We start from the raw sequence: 12957 nt of genomic DNA on the forward strand, positions 1-12957 counted from the left end.
TGATTATTTGTTTGCTTTATTTTTTTGCTCATTTTCTTCTGTATTTTGGTTTTTGTATTATTATCATTATTATTATTATTTTATTTTATTATTTTTCTATATTTGAGTTTTTATATTAGCATTATTTTTTGGTTGTTTTATTTATTTTTGCTCATTTTCTTCTGTATTTGGGTTTATATATTATTAATATTATTATTATTGGGATTATTATTATGATTATGGTTATTATTATTATTATTATTATTATTATTACATTTTTTGTTTATTTTTATATGTTATGATTATTTGTTTGCTTTATTTTTTTTGCTCATTTTCTTCTGTATTTTGGTTTTTGTATTATTATCATTATTATTATTATTTTATTTATTATTTTTCTATATTTGAGTTTTTATATTAGCATTATTTTTTGGTTGTTTTATTTATTTTTGCTCATTTTCTTCTGTATTTGGGTTTATATATTATTAATATTATTATTGGGATTATTATTATGATTATGGTTATTATTATTATTATTATTATATTTTTTGTTTATTTTTATATGTTATTATTATTTGTTTGCTTTATTTTTTTGCTCATTTTCTTCTGTATTTTGGTTTTTGTATTATTATCATTATTATTATTATTTTATTTTATTATTTTTCTATATTTGAGTTTGTTTATTCTCATTTTATTATGTTTTATTTTATTTATTTTTGGCAAATTAAACAGAAGGAAAGCCATCGTTACTTAAGCGTAATTTACACCCACTCAGTTATTACTTCTTCATAAAAATCCTCGAACTCGTCTTTGAACTCAGACAGCAGCCCAGAGCCGTGTGAACACGTGTTCGACCCGTGTCAGGAACAAGCCCACCCAAAGGCTTCTGGTGAAGATGTTTGCACAGAAATGAATTCAAATTACCGATCGGATTAGAATCTTTTGAAGTAAGCAGTTAGAAAGAATCTCTAAATGTCTAAAATGTAATTAAAAATTGAATGTGGAATTGCTGTAGAATGTTCAGTGGTGGTTCATGCGTTGTATCACTCTGCTGTAAGCCTTCATCTCACAGGGTTATTGTGCATGAAATGAGAGGAGGGAGTAAAACAAGGCTGGCTGAATAGAACAGAAAATGATCTCCATGCAGCGTAATGACCTGCCTTCCTACGCCTACGTGTAATTTAACGCCGGCTCTGCAGGGCACACTCCGTGGTTGTGTAACGTATAGTACTGTACGTGTAAGCCGTTAATGAGGGAAGATTCTGACATGAAGTCATTTCACTTTGAGGCAAAGCTTCATGTTGAAGCAGCCTCTGTGTTGAGGGATTATCTCCCTGTTATGGATGAGTTTATTTAGAGCATCATCGGAGGCGTGCTCACCTGCTGAGTCCTCTCTTCTGGGTGGTGTGGGTTGGACACGTCTTTCTTCTATCCATCAGGACCGTCAAGGTTAAATCTTTTCTGATCAGAGAATAAAACTTTCTTCCACCTGTCCCGTGTTTGATGTTCCTTGCAAAGTCCAAAGTTTTGTGGTGTTGAAAAAGATGTGGACATTGAGGATGTTCTTTAAGTCCTTCCCTCCCGATGCTGTCTGATGGTTGTTGGGCTGTAATGGCGTTAAGGTGGTAGTCTACCCTAACCTTGCCAGTAAGTTGATTTCTCGCGATATTTGTGAGTTCACAAATCTCTCAAGAAACCATCTTGCTCCGCTCCCGCATTCACTGTTCGTACAGAGCCAAGTTGGCACGGGCCAATCACGCAGCAGTATTCGTGTGTGGGGCGGGATATCCGGGTGTGAAGACGACACCAAGCGCCAGTAGATCAAAACAAACACGGCAACGGAGGACAGCGATCGTGTAGATGCTGCTATTAAGTCAGTTTTAGCTGAATCTCCTATCGCTTCCTTGAAGGAAGAACAACGAGAGGCGCTTTGCGCATTTCTGGATGGTAAAGATGTTTGTGCTTTTTTACCTACGGGTTTTGGTAAGAGTTTAATCTACCAATTGGCTCCGCTCGTTGTGAAGATCCCGCGATTGGCTAAAAACAAACCTGTCAGAGGCGGGACATACTGTTGCATTGTCCAATCCGTGCCTCTTTCCTCCCAACGGATTTACATGGAGCGGTCCCAGATTGATATTGTGGAGTACTATCAAGTACTACACAATTATTAATCTGGCTATTGCCAGGTTAAGTCTACCCTAATTTATTAAACAACTTATTTTGTGATAATTTCTAAACAATGCAACCAACCAACACAAAACTTGGCACAAAGAAAGATTATTATGAATGTTTTAAGTAGACAATTTTTCCTATTTTTGTGTACTAGAATGATAACCATGAAAAGAGTCCTTTTTTTCTATTTGAGCAGAAATATTAGATGAAGTAAAAATCTGTCTACTTAAAACATTCATAATAACATCAGGAGTCAGCACACTGAATCTGGTGTTGGTAGCTATTTTCCTTCTGAAGATATTTTGTATCTCGTCAAATCTGTTGCTATGGAAACTATAAAATGTGGCAGACTTTAGCTACATGTAAAATGCTTCTACTAAATCTAGCTTTCTTTGTGCCAAGTTTTGTGTTGACTGGTTGCATTGTTTAGAAATTAGAACAAAATAAGTTGTTTAATAATTTAGGGTAGACGAGAACCTTAAATTGGGTCACGGATCGTCCTGTGTCTTGACAAACAGCCGGTCAGATCTTCCGGCTCAGCTCTGGTGAAGTTTTTTTGGGTCACACTTGACTTTTTTCTTCCATAACCATTCAAAAGGACCGTCTTACTGCGTCCGGCGTCGGCTTATGCAGCCCAACCGTCCTACCACACTCAAAGACAGAATGTTTTCTTGCCGTTGCCATCAGGAGATCATGACAGCATGAATACCTGACATTAAGTGACATGGAATCCACATTTTTGCTCAGATTTTGTCATTTAAAGGCTCTAATCTTAAACTTTTGTTCAGCTGACAAACCCATGTTTGAGTTTAGCCTTCCTGTTGTCCTGTGGGTCAAAATGACCCGTTTTAAACTTTGAAAATGTGGAAAAAAATATATATTTTCACAGTGAAACTTCTGATGTTTTTATCCACCAACCTGTTTTGGTGGGAAAAAAGAAATGTTAAAAATGTTTCACATAAAATCAACCAAAATCCAGCGAAATTCACTTTATTTTGGTGGATTTTTATGTGAATGTTCTTTAAGAAAATATTAAAAGTTTTGCTGATTTGCTGATTAAATATTTTTAGGATTTTTTTAAAAAAGATTTGTACTCATTTATTGAAAATATTTACAAGAATTTTCTTGCCACATTTGTTGGACTTTTTTTTTTTTAAAATAAGATTTCTAAGGGAAACTTTAAAGGAATTATTGGAATTTTCTTTCTGAAGGATTTTGCAAATTTTCAGAAATTTGAGGAATTTTTCTGCTGAATTTTTAGATTTTTTTCAGACAAGGAAACCATATTTTTGAGGACAACAGGAGGGTTAAATGCAGTTTTCAATAAATCCCCTGCTCTATTGTTTTCCCACTCGCTCCCATTTATTCTCGTTGCATTTCAAAGCTCTGCCTTCTTAATATCCACCAGAGCAGAATGCAATTTTTTGCAACTTTTCTACTGTTCTTAACTTTAATCGGGACTGTATTTTGTTAAAGGTCCTATGAAAAAGCTTGTAAAGCCCCTGAAAACTTGATTTCACTGCGTTTTTATTGAGAACTCGTGAAAAAATAAAGAGTCTGTGTTAAAGCTGATTGAAACGGAGCCTCAGGTGGTGAACGCTGCAGACTGAGGTGAGCTTCGGCTCTCTGGCAGCAGATACTGATGGTTGGATGCTCAGTCATGTCAGTGGCTGAAGTTGGTGCTGCAAGTGATTGGTTGGAATGCAGATTTTGCCAGACGGAGGTGTTGATTACTCAAAGGTAGAAGCTCATCCAATGTGCTCTGGAGTGTGGGAAGCCAAGGAAAAGATAAAAGATCATTTTTTGGCAAACAAAACAGTGCATGAAGGGATTGTTCTGTTCACAGGATCTTTATATAAACAGATTGGTGTGTGGGCGTTAGCTTACTGTCTTCTCACCTGCAGGAGGACTGAAGTTCTCCACTCCAGCCTGTCGATAGCATTTACTCAGTACGTGTGTTTAGAGGGATTAGTGCGTCCTACGTGGCTGAAGCATCGCTCCATGGCACAGATAATTAAGACTCGTTAAGACGTCTTCTCTGAGAGCTTTGTTCATTTTCTGTTTCATTTCACCTAAAGCATGGGGTCTGGCATCGTCATTCAAGAGCTGAGAGGTCACGCTGGCTCGCTTTAAACACGCAGCTAATTTCTAACTTAGACGAAACAATGTCGAATCTGTGAGCGGTGCAAATTGTTCAGAGCTGACGAGTAAAGGAGTCCAACAGCGGCCCACTAATTGGTAGGAGGCTCATGCGCTGTTAGGAGCACAACAATGCTACGCCCACGCACACACACCGACACACCGCCTCCTGCTTTTTTGCTTTTGGTGCCCTCGGTGTTGCACGCCGGCAGCCGGAGCAGCGTTTTCCTCATGTATGTTTGAGGCAAACAGCGAGCGTGTGGTGCTGCCTTTAGAATCAGACGCTGGGTTCAAGAGTGCAGTCGTCACTCTGAGCTCCCCTCTTCTGCTGGATTTAGTTTCCTCTCTATTAACAGACAGTCTGACATCCACACGGGGAACAAGGAGGCTGCTGCTCTGCAACAGGAGATCACAAGCGCCACGATGGGGAGTCACCGGGGACTGTTAGGTTTACAAAATGAATTTTTAGAGGCTGCTGTGTTTCCTCTCAGTCCTCTGTGACATCCACAGGAACAAATCCAGTTGTTGATGTTTCTCTTACTTATCTTTTTACCAAACGTTCTGAGCAACCTTCTTAAGAAACGTGAATTCAGTTTCAGCAGCATTCAGCCTCAGTTTATCATTTCCACATTAGAGCGTCCAGATCAGAGTGTCTACAAAAGAATACAACATTTAGTCACAGATATCTGGAACTGAATGATGTAGTGTTTTAATTGGTGATCAGTGTGACAAAAGTCAGACAAAAAACAACAAAAACAAGACAAAATGTTACAAAATGAGACACAAAATGACAAAAACAAGACAAAATGTTACAAAAATGAGACACAAAATGACAAAACAAGACAAAATGTTACAAAAATGAGACACAAAATGACAAAAACAAGTCAAAATGTTACAAGACACAAATGACAAAACAAGTCAAAATGTTACGAGACACAAAATGACAAAAACAAGTCAAAATGTTACAAAAATGAGACAAAAAACACAAGCGGGGAAAAAAGAAACAAAACAACAAAAACAAGACAAAATATGACAAATCGAGGCGCAAAATAACAAAACAAGACAAAAAACACAAGTGAGACAGAAAGGAAACAGAAAATGACAAAAAACAGAAACCAAATGACAAAACCATGAGACAAACGACAAAAGTCAGACAAAAATCAATAAAGCAAGACAAAATATGACAAACACGAGACAGAAAGCGACAAAAAATGGGCAAAGGACACAAGCGACACAAAAAGGAAACAAAACAATGGAAACAAGCAAAAGACAACAAAAACATGAGAGAAATGACAACAGTCAGATCAAAAAATCATGACAAAAACAAGATAAAATATGACAAACTTAAGGCACAAAAGAACAATGAACAATCTAGGATTTTACCTTTTGATCAAAATGACAAGTCACATAAGAAATGACAAAAAGCAACAACAATATGATAAAAAAGAGATGCAATGTGACAAAAAATGAGACACGAAATTACAAAAAATAAAACCGATAACACGAACCGAAAGAAAAACGAGACAAAAAATGAGACAAAAAAGTTACAAAGTGACAAAAAAATGACAAAAAGGAACACAAAATGTCAAAACACAAGACATCGACAAAGTCTCACTAAAAAATGACAAAAACCATAAAAATATTACAAAAATGAGACAAATGACAAAAGAACAATGAAATGAAAAAACAAGTGAGACAAAAGGAAACAAAACAAGAACAAAGAAACAAAACGACAAAAACATGAGAAAATGATAAGTCGGACAAAAAGGACAAAAAAAGATTAAAATATTACAAAATGAGACACAAAATGACAAAAAGGAAACACAAAATGACAAAACCATGAGACATCGACAAAAGTCAAACTAAAAAATGACAAAAACCAGAAAAATATTTCAAAAATGAGACAAAATGACAAAAGAACAATAAAATGAAAAACAAGTGAGACAAAAGGAAACAAAATGACAACAAGAGACACAAAACGACAAAACATGAGAAAATGATAAAAGTCGGACAAAAAACAAAAAAAAGATAAAATATTACAAAAATGAGACACAAAATGACAAAGAACAATCCAGTATTTACTTCATGATCCAAACAACTTGTCATGGTCTACAAATGATTTTAAATTTATACTTTTACTAATTTACAATCTGCAGTTTATGTCTTCTCTGTAATTTTTACACTTTGAGGGCCGGATTGGACCCTCTGGAGGACCACTTTTGGACCACGGGCCTCATGTTGGACACCCCTGCTGTATTGTAATGCTTCCTCTCCTATCCTCCACTCCTCGGCTGTTATGTTTTTGTTATTCACTCCATAGCTCATCATATAGTTTCCGTTTAGCGCTCCTGTCAGTCAGGAGCTGCTTTGTCGTTTTCAATCAGAACATCGGCTTCGGGGATTCTTCCCTCCTCACACTCCTGCTGTTAAAGAGCAGCACAGAAAGGAGAAAAAGCCACAATGTGCTGTGATTCCTGTGAAAGGGCAAACTACCATCGGTGCGTTTCATGTTTGTTTCAGAGCCTGACGGTACAGGAGCGTGTTATTGACGGTTCTCGGAGTGATAAGAATTCAAATTCACACGGCAGTAAAGCTACATCTGCGAAATGTCACCAATCCTCTCCTCTCTCCGTCGTTCTGTTTCTTTCTGCGGCTCACACCGGCGCTTTGATGGCACGCTCCGGGCATTCTCACCTCGGTTTGACATGCCGTACCTCTCATCCTCTCACATTTTCTCTTTGATGTCACCAATATGTCCAAACTGCAGCAGCGACGCGTTCAAAGACCGTCAGAAATCATGTGTGGCAGCTCAGCAGCTAATGAGCCAAACACACTTCAAACGTCATTCCAGTCTTTGGCATAATGTGCACGGGTTAGGGAGAAGAATTTATGGATGAATTTGTTGTGGATTAGTGTGTTTGACTCATTTTATTGGTAACGAGAAACTCACTGAGAGCGCAGTCCTCCTGCAAGGCTGCTCATTCCCCCATACGACGGAAATGCAGCGTTTGTTTGCAAGTTGTAGTCAGAAATCACAGCAACGTAGAATAAAATAGATGTACCCACAAACAACATGTCCTTGCTCTGAGCACAGGCGTGTGTTCTGCATGTGTAATTTATGTACGGATGCCGAATCACGTGACCTAAACATGTAGCGGGCGACGGGAAATGATGGGACTCAGAAACACCCCCACAATTTAATCAGTTGTTCCTTGGATCATTTCAAGTCCCGATAAGTCCTCAGAGGTGGATTTGTAGTAGGACCACAATCATGTGATCATGTCGTGTTTACTTGTTGTCATGGTTACGCTGTGGCCACTATCTCGTAATGATGCGGAAATCGTGAACAAATCGTGGATCCAGACTTTCAAAATCTAATCACAAAATGACGTAAAGCAGGGCGAAATGTGACGCCAAATGAGCTCATGAAGAAATAAAATGACCAAAGTACAACCACAAAATGAGGAAAAACCACCAAATGGGCACGTAAAAAGATGTAAAATGACCAAAGTACAGCACAAAACAGCCACAAAATGAGGAAAAACACCAAATTGGAACATAAAAAGATGTAAAATGACCAAAGTACAGCACAAACAGCCACAAAATGAGGAAAAAACCACCAAATTGGAACGTAAAAAGATGTAAAATGACCAAAGTACAGCACAAAACAGCCACAAAATGATGAAAAACACCAAATTGGAACATAAAAAGATGTAAAATGACCAAAGTACAGCACAAAACAGCCACAAATGAGGAAAAACCACCAAATTGGAACGTAAAAAGATGTAAAATGACCCAAAGTACAGCACAAAACAGCCACAAAATGAGGAAAAAACACTAAATTGGAATGTAAAATGACTAAAATGTCAGACAAAGACCAACAGTTGGTCCTTGTGTCATTTCTGACCTTCCCTGAAATTTCCATCCAAATCCGTTGGTCTGTTTTTGAGTAACGTTGCTAACGGACGGACGGACGGACGGACGGACGGACGGACGGACGGACATCGTTGCATTACTCCGCCATTACTTAACAAAATAAGAACAAGTTTTATTTGTAAGCGCCTTCTTTCACACCAAGGTCGCTTTACAAAAACAACAAATACAACAGAACAGATTAAAAAAAAAACCTATACATACGAGAAGAGGAGATTCTAGAGAATAAATCGTCCTAAACAGGAGTTTGAGTCTGGATTTGAAGACAGGTGATATTACGGATCTTCGTAACGGTGAGTTCCAGAGGACTGATAAATATTTCGGTTTATAGAAGAAAAATGAGAAAATGAGCACTTTTTGTGTTCATTTTTGATTAAAACCTTTAATCTGCTTCATAAAACATTACAAACGTCCCTGGCGAGTTGATTGAAAGTCAAATATTTTTCAAAAGCATTCATCACTACTAGATTAGCAGCTCTGCTATTTAAAGTGTTGTGAGAAATAAATGAATTACCCTCAATGATGCGTTGAATTGAGTTGCAGCGACAGAAATGAAATGCTGCAGAAAGTCTTCTTTCAAAATGCTTTGTCCTTCTTCATTTGTTCCTCCTGGATGTTGGATTGATGGATAAACACCAGCCAGCATTTAAATTAATAAAAAACTGAGCAGGTTTGTGGCTCTGACTGAGTTAAATCGGACGTCTGGTTTCGCCTGTGGGAACCACTTTGTCAACGTGGATTTAAATCCGTCTTCTCTGAGCATTTCTGAACTTGTTCTAACCAGAAAAGAAGGTCGTGTCTTTTTCCGACTCGACCTCGTAGAATTTCACTGCTGTTGGATTTAGTGGTGAGTTTTTAATGCCGTCGGGTTCTGCTGCAGCTTTTCAGAGCCGTAATAAATTCCAGCGGGAAACAACGCGTCGCAGATATTGAAAAACCACCAGCTAAGAACCAGGATGAAGCCAGCGCCTCCTAAAAGGGGACAGAGAAGTACAGTTTATGCCTTATTGGCTCCTACAAATGTCAGTGTTGCAGGGAAGCTTTGGATGAAGCCCAAAAAACATGCCCCTCTCAAAATAAGAAAAAAAAAACTGATTTGAGGACTTTTAATTTGAAATAAGTGAAAAAAATCTGCCAGTAGAACAAATGAAAATGGGCTTGGTAAGATTCCTGAAATCAGATAATGAAATTATAGAATATAAAAGATGTTAAAATATAGCTGGGAAAACTTATTTTAGCTTTATTTTAACCAGGATTGTCAAGCTTATTGTGTATTGAAGATAAGCCAAATATGCTAAAAAAAAAAAAAAGAAGCACTCAAAAGTAGATTTTTGCTTTCAGTTAACCTCCTAATTTGAGATGTACTAATTATCATGTTGTCCTCATTTACAGGCACCAAAAAATTACTGTTTCCTTGTCTGAAAAAAATCCCCCAAAGAAACAGCAAAAATTCCCCAAAATTTCTGAAAATTTGTAAAATCTTCAGGAAGAAAATTCCAATAATTCCTTGAAAGTTTCCCTTAAAGTTTATTTTAAAAAATAATAATTTGGCAAGAAATTCTTGTAAATATTTTCAAAAATGAGTAAAATCTCCCCAAAAATCCTGAAAATATCTAAAGTCATTACATATGTCAGTAAAACTTCTCATATTTTCTTAAGAACCATTCACATAAAAATCAAACCAAATCCAGCAAATTTTTGCAAGTGTTACTAAGAAACATTTTTAACTTTTTTTTCCACCAAAAAATGTTCAAAATTTCCCCAAATGTTGAAGTTTCACTGTGAAAATATAGATTTATTTTCCACATTTTCAAACTTTAAAAACGGATCAATTTGACCTGCAGGACGACAACGAGGGTAAAATTATTTTGAGTTTTTCTTGTAAAATTCAACTGAAAACAAGATCATTTCCAGATTGTTTGACTTAACAGATATTTAAGATGCGTTGTCTTAAAACAAGCCCCTCCGTCTGCTGAAATGTGTCTCATTAAGTGAATTTATCTTAAATCAAGCAGGATGAGACATTTAGACTAAAAATAAGACAAACAGACTTGGTAAGTTTTGCGGTTGTGCGGCTTGCAGCGGCGTTCTCTTTCCGTGGACCGTGCTGAAACACTGGCGGGTTACCGCTGGAACAGTCTCAGAAATAATTGGCCATTAGTGCATGTGGAGTAAAGGAGCGTAATGAAAGGCGCTTGTTTGTCCACACATGGCTGTACGTGTCTCCATGGCGGTGTTTGTGAGCACGTTCCACGGTGACGTCCACAGTCATCACCACTCAGCAGGGTACTGACGGACCATGAGGCTCTCCTGCACAACCGGCCTCATTATGGCGTCTCGGTTCAGATCGCGGGCCCGATCCGATCGCCTCTGCGTGACTCCTGGTTATCGTGGAGTAGAGCGGGCGAGGAATCGGCAGAACAAATCTCATTAAGCGAAAAGACAAACTGAGGAAAGCAGCTGAGATCAAACTGTAAAAGGTAAATATTGACAAAGCACGGCTACGAGCCAAACTCAGCAGCGGGTCTCTTTTCTTACATTTAAATGAGATTTGCTGGCATCGGCTGTGTGCTGGACCCATAACCTCACTGAACTCCCTCAATTAAAATCTAGAAACAGTTCATTTGGAGTGGAGTTAAAGCCAACACCATACTGACATTTCTCACAGTTATTTCACAGATGTTTTGTTTTAACCCTAATTATGCCTGCAGCGTTGCTTTTAGGACCTGAACCTGCTCAGATACCTTCACCTCAGCTGTCAGACGTTCTGCTCCAGCTCTACATGGAGGAGCTGTGAGGTCTGAGAGGTGAAGCCTTGGGACTGTTCCTACCAGAGGAAACTGTGGAGACCATCTGTTTCCTGAAAGAGATGTTGGAGTTTAACTTTCTAAATGTAATTTAACACGGCAGACGATCGGTGTCTGTCCGTCTGTCCATCCGTCCGTCCATCCGTCCGTCTGTCTGCCTGTCTGTCCATCCGTCCGTCCATCCGTCCGTCTGTCTGCCTGTCTGTCCGGTCCGTCCGTCCATCTGTCCGTCCATCCGTCCGTCCATCTGTCCGCCCGTCCGTCCATCCATCCGTCCGTCCGTCCATCCGTCCGTCCGTCCGTCCGTCCGTCCGTCCGTCTGTCCGCCCATCCATCCGTCCATCTGTCCGCCCGTCCGTCCATCCATCCGTCCGTCCGTCCATCTGTCCGCCCGTCCGTCCATCCATCCGTCCGTCCGTCCATCCGTCCGTCCATCCATCCGTCCGTCCGTCCGTCCATCCATCCGTCCGTCCGTCTGTCCGCCCATCCGTCCGCCCATCTGTCCGCCCGTCCATCCGTCCGTCTGCCCATCTGTCCGTCCGTCCATCCATCCGTCTGTCTGCCTGTCTGTCCGTCCGTCCGTCCGTCCGTCCGTCTGTCTGCCTGTCTGTCCGTCCGTCCGTCCGTCCGTCCGTCTGTCAGCAGCATTACTCTAAAAAGGACCAACAGATTTGGATGAAATTTTCAGGGAAGGTCAGAAATGACACAAGGACCAAGAGATCAGATTTTGGACGTGATGCGACCCAGAAACGAGAAGCTGCTTTTGTTGAGATTTTTGTGAGAGCAGTTACTCTGACTTACTGCATATTGAAATGTTCTATTTCAGTATTATTGTGTTGGAGAGGTAAGAGTTCCTCCCAGTCCGTCACTTAGACCGCTGCTGTAATTTAGTGCTTTAGTGGTTGAGGACTCCTTACATCTCTGTGAATTCAGCCCACATGGAGACATGTGGACCTCTTGATGAATAAACAGCTTTTTGGATCCATGCAGAGCAGTGGCCCAGCTCATATTAGGGGTGTGTATTTCTCTCTTAGGTGGCGATCCGATACGAATCTAGATACATGTCTTACAATATGATTCACCAAGGATACATTTAATACATTACGATTCGATGCGATTTGATGCGATGCACTTTAAATCTGTTTGTGGTGGAAAAAAATGAAATATATGAGGTCCATCCTTCTTGAAAAATCCAAAGATCTTCCAAACTTTCGATTTGAGATTTGAGGGTGCACTGTGAATTGTTTCGGTGCCGTCAGCCATGCCGTTGTGTGTGAGTTACCTGCTAACATGCTGCAGGAACGAAACTCTCGTAAACGTCACCGTGAGAGTCTCGCGAGACTTGGGCGGCCATCTTTAGTAGCAGAGCTCAAATAAACTGATTCATATGTTTTTAAATGGACATCGACCGGTCCACAGCAGATATAGATCGATCCAGCGACTCGCCGATCGATGCATTTATATCTCTAAAGGTGAGAATAGATTATCGATTCGTATCGGTTTATCTTACACCTCTAAGTAACAGCCTTGCTCTTTTCGTCCTTTTTCCCCCCGTATTGGCATTGCTGTGTCAATCTGGGCAGAAAAATGACCTAACTGATTTTTGAATTTGCCTACTTTGGGTTTTACCTTTTTGCTCTTGATGTGAAGCTTACTTTTAATAATTATTGATGACTTATTGGTTTGTAGAACCAATAAGTCGTGTCAGCTCCGTCTCCTTCGGTCTCACAGCTTCTCTAACTCTCACACCGGTTTCCAGAATGCGTCTCGTGCCGTTCTTTGACTTTGAGAGCTGTTCAGGCACGGGGCTGCTTCGTTAATTATTTACATCTTCTAGTCAACCTTATCTACAAGCAAACAGCTGAGCGGCTGTTGACACAGTTTCCACGGCGAGCAAAGCGGTCGCACTGAGGATGAATCCAGCTTTAAT

At 39.5% G+C, this 12957-nt stretch overlaps 2 protein-coding genes and 1 long non-coding RNA gene across 3 annotated transcripts in view; 2 read left to right on the forward strand and 1 right to left on the reverse strand.

Annotated features, from left to right (window-relative positions):
- The window catches only part of LOC127532183 (uncharacterized), an 809822-nt gene that overhangs the window by 753828 nt on the left and 43037 nt on the right, over window positions 1-12957 (reverse strand). The window lies entirely within an intron of this gene.
- Window positions 1-12957, forward strand: part of LOC127532167 (uncharacterized) — a 29498-nt gene that overhangs the window by 16008 nt on the left and 533 nt on the right. The gene's annotated exons all lie outside the window — the stretch shown is intronic.
- LOC110966274 (beta-1,3-galactosyltransferase 1-like) overlaps window positions 1-12957 on the forward strand; it is an 82129-nt gene that overhangs the window by 4575 nt on the left and 64597 nt on the right.

The sequence above is a fragment of the Acanthochromis polyacanthus genome, chromosome 22 (assembly GCF_021347895.1).
Source record: "Acanthochromis polyacanthus isolate Apoly-LR-REF ecotype Palm Island chromosome 22, KAUST_Apoly_ChrSc, whole genome shotgun sequence".
NCBI lineage: Eukaryota > Metazoa > Chordata > Actinopteri > Pomacentridae > Acanthochromis > Acanthochromis polyacanthus.